This window comes from Loxodonta africana, chromosome 5 (genome assembly GCF_030014295.1).
Source record: "Loxodonta africana isolate mLoxAfr1 chromosome 5, mLoxAfr1.hap2, whole genome shotgun sequence".
NCBI classification, from domain to species: domain Eukaryota; kingdom Metazoa; phylum Chordata; class Mammalia; order Proboscidea; family Elephantidae; genus Loxodonta; species Loxodonta africana.
The window spans coordinates 33,997,767-34,005,223 of record NC_087346.1 but is presented as its reverse complement, the minus strand read 5'-3'; the positions used below and the strand labels follow the sequence as shown (position 1 = coordinate 34,005,223).

At 38.4% G+C, this 7,457-nt stretch overlaps 1 long non-coding RNA gene across 1 annotated transcript in view; it reads right to left on the bottom strand.

Moving 5' to 3' along the window:
• Positions 1-651: 651 nt before the first annotated feature.
• Positions 652-7,457, bottom strand: part of LOC135231421 (uncharacterized) — a 29,137-nt gene continuing 22,331 nt past the window's right edge. The window contains exon 3 of the long non-coding RNA XR_010322032.1: positions 652-6,848. This is a non-coding gene — a long non-coding RNA (uncharacterized LOC135231421). The remainder of the gene's footprint in view (positions 6,849-7,457) is intronic.

Here is a 7,457-nt window from a genome sequence, read left to right as displayed (position 1 = left end):
CTCTAAAATGTGATCATTGTTGTTATTCCCTTAATTGTTGCATTGTTGTTAGTTTCCATCATATTAAATTTATTTTCAAGAGCTAAATCTCGTTGTCCACTGCTAGCTGCTTTCATCTACCCTGTTACTCTGAAGGAGCAAAGTCTGTCCCCAAACCTAGTCTTGGAGTATAATAGGGAAAGCAATCTCTAGGGCAGGCCTGGGGCCGAGAAGCAAGTAGAGGCTGTACTCCACAATAGTTCTCTCTATTTGCTGTAATGAGATAACTCTTACTTCCTATGAGCTGTTCACTGACATATTCATTTATTCACTATTTGTTAAGAATTGTGTACGTGATAGGAATTGAACTAAGGGTCTTACGGAGTTAAAAACCATATATGAGACATTATCTCTGGTACTACAGCTATGATAATAATATGTACTTGCTTGGTGCATTTCGATGCACATGACATTTTATATATTTGATCTTTATACAGTGAGGTCAGCAGGGTAGACAGTATTCTCATTTAATTTTATAGGAAAATAAGGATTAGAGAATTTAAAGGATTATTCCTAGAATGCAGGCCAAAAATGAAAACCAACCCATTGCCGTTAAGTTGATTCTGACTCATAGCGACCCTAGAGGACAGGGTAGAACTGCCCCATAGAGTTTCCAAGAATCACCTTGTGGATTTAAACTGCCAACCTTTTGGTTAGCAGCTGTAGCACTTAACCACTACACCACCAGGGTTTCTGAGCTCAAATGCAAGAGCTCTAACCCCCTGTATAGCAGGTTTTCTGTGCACAAGGCACAGCACTTAGCACATAGCTGATGCTCAAAAGTGTCCATTGATTTAAAAAGAAAAACACAAATTGCTAAACTTCAAGAAGGATGTTTATAGTGCTGCATTGAGGGTTGCAAAATAAAGATTGCTCTGGATGCCAAATATGGGATATGAGCTCATTTATATTTCAGGATAATGTTCTGTTTAGGCCTCAGAGAAGGAGCATGGGACAAATGTGTTTGTATCAACTGTATCTCTTAAAAGACTTTGTTTTGTTCTAATCACTTTTACAACTTGTCTCTAGCATAACTAAAAATGCGATAGTCCCTTAATCACTTATTGTGCTTCATTGCTACTTTTCCTGCCTTTTCTTTATCAGGCTTATTTTGCCTACCTTTCCTCATTTTTATGATCTTAGCCTTTAAAACCAAAAACCAAAACCGAACCCATTGTTATCGAGTGGACTCCGACTCATAGCGACCTTATAGAACAGAGTAGCACTGCCCTACAGGGTTTCCAAGGAGTTCCTGGTGGATTCAAACTACTGACCTTTTGGTTAGCAGGCCATAGCACTTAACCACTATGCAACCAGCCTTTAAAGAGGAACCAATATATATTTTTTAAGTGTTTGAGTTGAAAGGTTTCTTTTCTTTTTTTATTTTTTAATTGTACTTTAGATGAAGGTTTACAGAGCAAATTAGTTTCTCATTAAACAATTAATACACATATTGTTTTGTGACATTGGCTGCCAACCTCATGACATGTCAACATTCTTGCCTTCTGGATCTTAGGCTCCCGTTACCAGCTTTCCTGTCCCCTCTTACCTTCTTGTCCTGGTGTGCCATTTTCATCTCATTTTGTTTATGGGTCTGTGTAATCCTTGGCTGAAGGGTGAACCTCAGGGGTGACTTTAGTACTGAGTTAAAAGGGTGTCTGGGGGCCATACTCTCGGGGTTTCTCCAGTATCTATTCGACCAGTAAATCTGGTCTTTTTTTGTAAGTTAGAATTTTGTTATACATTTTTCTCCAGCTCTGTCCAGGACCTTCCATTGTGATCCCTGTCAGAGTAGTCGATGATGGTAGCCAGGCACCATCTAGGTGTGGTGGACTCAGTCTGGTGGAGGCTGTGGTAGTTGTGGTCCATTGGTCCTTTGGACTAATCTTTCCCTTGTGTCTTTGATTTTCTTCATTCTCCCTTGCTCCAGAAGGGGTGGGATTAAGTTGTAAGGTTTCTTAAGATGCTTCTTACCTCATTGGCAATCTACATATAAATTGTGTGGGGAAACCAGGTCTGTGGGAGGCCATGTTCTTAGATAATTCACTAAATGGTCCTGTTCACATATTGTGGATATATGAGATAGTAATATTGTTAAAAGGAGCCCTGGTGGTGCAAAGGTTAAGAGCTTGGATGCTAACCAAAATGTGAGTGGTTTGAACCTGCCAGCAATTCCTCAAGGAAAAAAAGACCTGGTGATCTCCTCCTGTAAAAATTTCAGCTTAGGAAATCATATGGGTCAGTTCTACTCTGTCATATAGAATAACTCTGAGTCAGAACTTCCACCTGTCTGTCAGTTTGTCATGCTGTGGGGGCTTGCAAGTTGCCGTGGTGCTGGAAGCTATGCCACCAGTATTCAAATACCAGCAGGGTCACCCATGGAGGACAAGTTTCAGCTGAACTTCCAGACTAAGACAGACTAGGAAGAAGGACCAGCAGTCTACTTCTGAAAAGAATTAGCCAGTGAAAACCTTATGAATAGCAGCGGAACATCATCTGATATAGTGCTGGAAGATGACAAGACATTGATGAAAAACAAGGCTCCAGGAATTGACAGAATATCAATTGAGATGTTTCAACAAATGGAGGCAGCACTGGAAGTGCTCAGTCATCTATGCCAAGAAATATGGAAGACAGCTTCCTCGCCAACTGACTGGAAGAGATCCATATTTATGCCTATTCCCTAGAAAGGTGATCCAACTGAATGTAGAAATTATCAAACGATATCATTAATATCACATGCAAGCAAAATTTTTCTGAAGATCATTCAAAAGCAGCTGCAGCGGTATATCAACACGGAACTGCCAGAAATTCAGGCCAGATTCAGAAGAGGACGTGGAACCAGGGATATCATTTCTGATGTCAGATGGATCTTGGCTGAAAGCTGAGAATACCAGAAGGATGTTTACTTGTGTTTTATTGATTATGCAAAGGAATTTGATTGTGTGGATCATAACAAATTATGGATAACATTGTGGAGAACGGGAATTCCAGAACACTTAATTGTGCTTATGAGGAACCTGTAGATAGATCAAGAGGTAGTTGTTAAGACAGAACAAGGTGATACTGATTGGTTTAAAGTCAGGAAAGGTGTGAGTCAGGGTTGTATCCTTTCACCATACCTCTTCAACCTGTATGCTCAGCAAATAATCCGAGAAGCTGGACTATATGAAGAAGAACGGGGCATCAGGATTGGAGGAAGACTCATTAACAACCTGCATTATGCAGATGACATAATGTTGCTGGCTCAAAGTGAAGAGGACTTGAAATGCTTACTAATGAAATCGCGGACCACAGCCTTCAGTATGGATTACACTTCAACATAAAGAGGACAAAAATCCTCACAACTGGACAATAAGCAACATCATGATAAATGGAGAAAAGATTGAAGTTGTCAAGGATTTCATTTTACTTGGATCCACAATCAACAGCCATGGAAGCAGCAGTTAAGAAATCAAAAGAGGCATTGCATTGGGCAAATCTGCTGCAAAGGACCTCTTTAAAGTGTTAAAAAGCAAGGATGTCACCTTGAAGGCTAAGGTGCACCTGACCCAAGCCATGTTATTTTCAGTCGCATCATATGCATGTGAAAGCTAAACGATGAATAAGGAAGACCGAAGAAGAGTTGACGCCTTTGAATTGTGGTGTTGGCGAAGCATATTGAATATACCATGGACTGCCAAAAGAATGAACAAATTTGTCTTGGAAGAAGTGTGACCTGCATGCTTCTTGGAACCAAGGATGGTGAGACTATGTTTCACATACCTTGGACGTACTGTCAGGAGGGATCAGTCCCTGGAGAAAGACATCATGTTTGGTAAAGTACAGGGTCAGCGGAAAAGAAGACCCTCAACGATGCGATTGACACAGTGGTTGCAACAATGGACTCAAGTGATTGTAAGGATAGTACAGGACCGGGCAGTGTCTCGTTCTGTTGTACATAGGGTCGCTATGAGTCAGAAGAGTCTTGACGGCACCTAACAGCAACAGCATGAGTCAGAATCAACTCGAGGGCACCTAACAACAACAACAAATATTGTTAAATTCTGCGTACATATTTGTACTACATAAAGTTTAAAATTATAATTTCTTTAGTTTTAAAAATGTCGTTTTCCCTGGAGAAATAGAAATAGCATCATGAAGTCCGAGGGGAAATTATCTTACCGAAGCTATGTAATTTAATTGGATTTATTTTTAATAATGTGTGACATGAAAAGGTTAATTTGAAATGTTAAGAAGCAGTGAATTCCTTGAAGAATTCACTAAAAATTAGTTTTACTTTATGAATTATTTTGCCTTAATGTCTTTCTTGCCTGGGGGTCATTTTGTTCTGAAGCTTAGGCTATTGGGTATAAAATAAGGATGAGAAGAAAAAATATCAGATGAAATAGAACAAAATCCCACGCTCAAGTGCTTGGTGTGACATAAATTAAGCCACCATTTTAAGCATTTTTCATATACCTTCTGTTGTAAGCACATCCCCTAATCTTCAAAGCATTTCAAAATTGAATGGCCTGAACCTTATACAAACTATTACACAGATTATTATCTAAGACAGAATAATTAGATTTAATGTGCTAAGAGCTATTTTTACTTACTTTATTTCATTTTGATTTAGCTTTTAGAAACAATTCTTCCTAAGTGTGGTTTTGAAATACCTCCTTCAGTGCATTTAGCTGTAAGCTTTGAAGGCTAAAAATCAAACTGAGAAATCTTTACTGCTCCCAATCAGAATTCAAATATGTTGTAGAATTGTTCCAGTAAAATAAAATAACTATGTTTTACATTAGACAGTTCATTAGGTATTGACCTAGTAACAACTCATCTCATAATTAAAATAGTTTTTAAGGCATAGCTTCAGTCTTAGTTATTAAATCATTCACCTGTCAAATACTTATGAAATATCTTTTAGTTCTTTATAGAAGTACACCATCATGGCTCCCTTTTCTGGTTATCAGTATAAAAGTCTACTTAAGGCCAAATAAATATGAACTGTATCAGGTAGGTCTGTACTCTTAGGTTAGGTTTTTTTTTGCATTACAAGAATTTCTTCCAGACTGTTTACAAGTTCAAGTAATTTTTTTTAAACAAAATGTTTCCCTTCACAGCTGTCTATAATAATGAAGAATGTAAGTTCTTGACCTGTGAAGGGCAAAGGAAAAATAGTTGCTGGTTGCAGAGGGACGTAGATCCAAACTAGAAAAGCCAAGATGGAGGAAGATTACTTAGAACTATTATTTGTTAGGTAGGTTTTTTTATGAAAATGAGCTGAAGGTGGCCTCTATATTGGTCCCAAGTTATTTGCTTCTTCATAGCAAGCTGGCAAGCTGAGACCTGTTAACCCAAAAAAGTTCCCCCCTTACCAAATTCAAATTTGTACATATCAAATTATTTAAAAAAATAATCCAAGTAAGCAGTTTTTAGCCACTTACAGCCTGCCTGCTTTATACACCCCAAGAAACTGCACCCAACATCTGGTAGACCTAGATAAGATAAAACCCTGTAGTTATAAGGACCCTAAGGTGCTCCTGCTTTTTGCATTCTCTGAGCCAGAGACTCCCCACCTTGCTGCAGAAGGATGTCTTGAAGGAAAACAACCCTTTTTCCTTCTTCTGTCCCCTGGAGTTTTCCATGCCTTGTTCCCCTTATGGCTTTCCCTGCACCTCTTGCCTCTGGAAGAACTCCTGCTGTGGGGGGTAGTCCCCTACATGCAAATATTAGTGTGTCAAACCAAAAAAACCAAACCCAGTGCCGTCAAGTCGATTCCGACTCATAGCGACCCTATATGATGATTTCATTGTGTAAAAAAAAAATGATATCATTGTGTAGGCCCCAGTAAATATCTTATTATGCAACACTGCTATCTTATCATCATATTTTTTTTCTTGGTCAGCCTGGAATTCTCCTGAATTCACTATAGGTTTAGTCTAACCAATAACCAGTTGCCACTGACTTGATTCTGACTCTTGGTAACTCCATGTGTGTCAGAATGGGAACTCTAGAACATTTTATGCTTATGCAGAGCCTGTACATAGATCAAGAGAAAGTCATTCAAACAGAAAATAAGGATAACGTGAAGTTTAAAACTGGAAAATGTGTTCAGCAGTGTTGATTCTTTTGCCGTACTTATCCAATTTGTCTACTGAACAAATAATCCTAGAAGCTGGACTATATGAACAAGAATGTAGTTTCAGGATGGGAGGAAGACTCATTAACAATCTGCAATATGAAGATGATACAGTTTTGTTTGCTGAAAATGAAGACAATGTGAAGCACTTACCAACAAAGGTAAGAAGTCTTCAATTTGAGGAAAATGAAAATCCTCAGAATTGGGCCCATAAACATCACGATAAACAGTGAAGAAATTGAAGTTGTCAACGATTTCATTCTACTTGGATCAACAATCAATGCCCATAGAAGCATCAGTTTAGAAATTAAATGATGTATTGCATTCGGCCAATCTGTGGCAAAAATCTTCTTTAAAATCTTAAAAAACAAGCCACTCTCTTTTCAGTCATATCATATGCATGTGAAAGCTGGGTAATGAAAAAGGAATGACTTAAGAAGAATTGACACATTCAAATTGCAGTGTTGGTGAAAAATATTGAATACACCATGAACTGCCAGAAGAATGAACAAATCAATGTTGGAGGAAGTACGACCAGAATGCTCCTTAGGAACAAGGATGGCAAGACTTGTTCTTGTTTACTATGAACACATCATCAGGACTCCATTGCTGTAGAAGGACATCATGCATGGTAAAGTAGAGGATCAGCGGAGACCCTCAATGAGATGGGTTGACACTGTGGCTGCAACAACGGGTTCAAACATAGCAACAATTGTGAGGATGGAGCAGCTCCAGGAAACATTTTTTCCATTGTGCATAAGGTTGAGTTGGAGGTGCCTTGATGGCACCCAACGACAACAACATAGACAATTCACTTAATCTCCTTTTGACCTGAATTCTGCGTTGGTTAAATGAAAGGCTTTGCCAAGGTCATTTAATGAACATCTCATCAACCAATATTTATTCTATGTGGAAAGTATTTTACAGTATTCTGTGGATTATGGAAAGAAATAAAAGACAGTCTTAGTCCCAAAGGAGTTTTTAATCAAGCTAAAGAGATAAGTATTCAAAATATGACAGGAGGCTTAAAAATGAGGCAAAACTAGAAAATGTCACATAACAGGAGATACTTAATTGCCAAATGAATATATTCTACAGTAACTAAAATGAGCAAAGTATTAATTCAGGCTGTGGCGTTCAGGAAAGAATTTGTAAGAAAAGGTTGTGGGTGGGGACTGAATATTGAAAGATAGGCATTTGAGTAGATGAAGAAGAAAGATGACATTACAAGTGGAGAGAATGCCTAAAGACACTGTAATGGTTAAGACTGTATGTCAACTTGGCTGGGCCA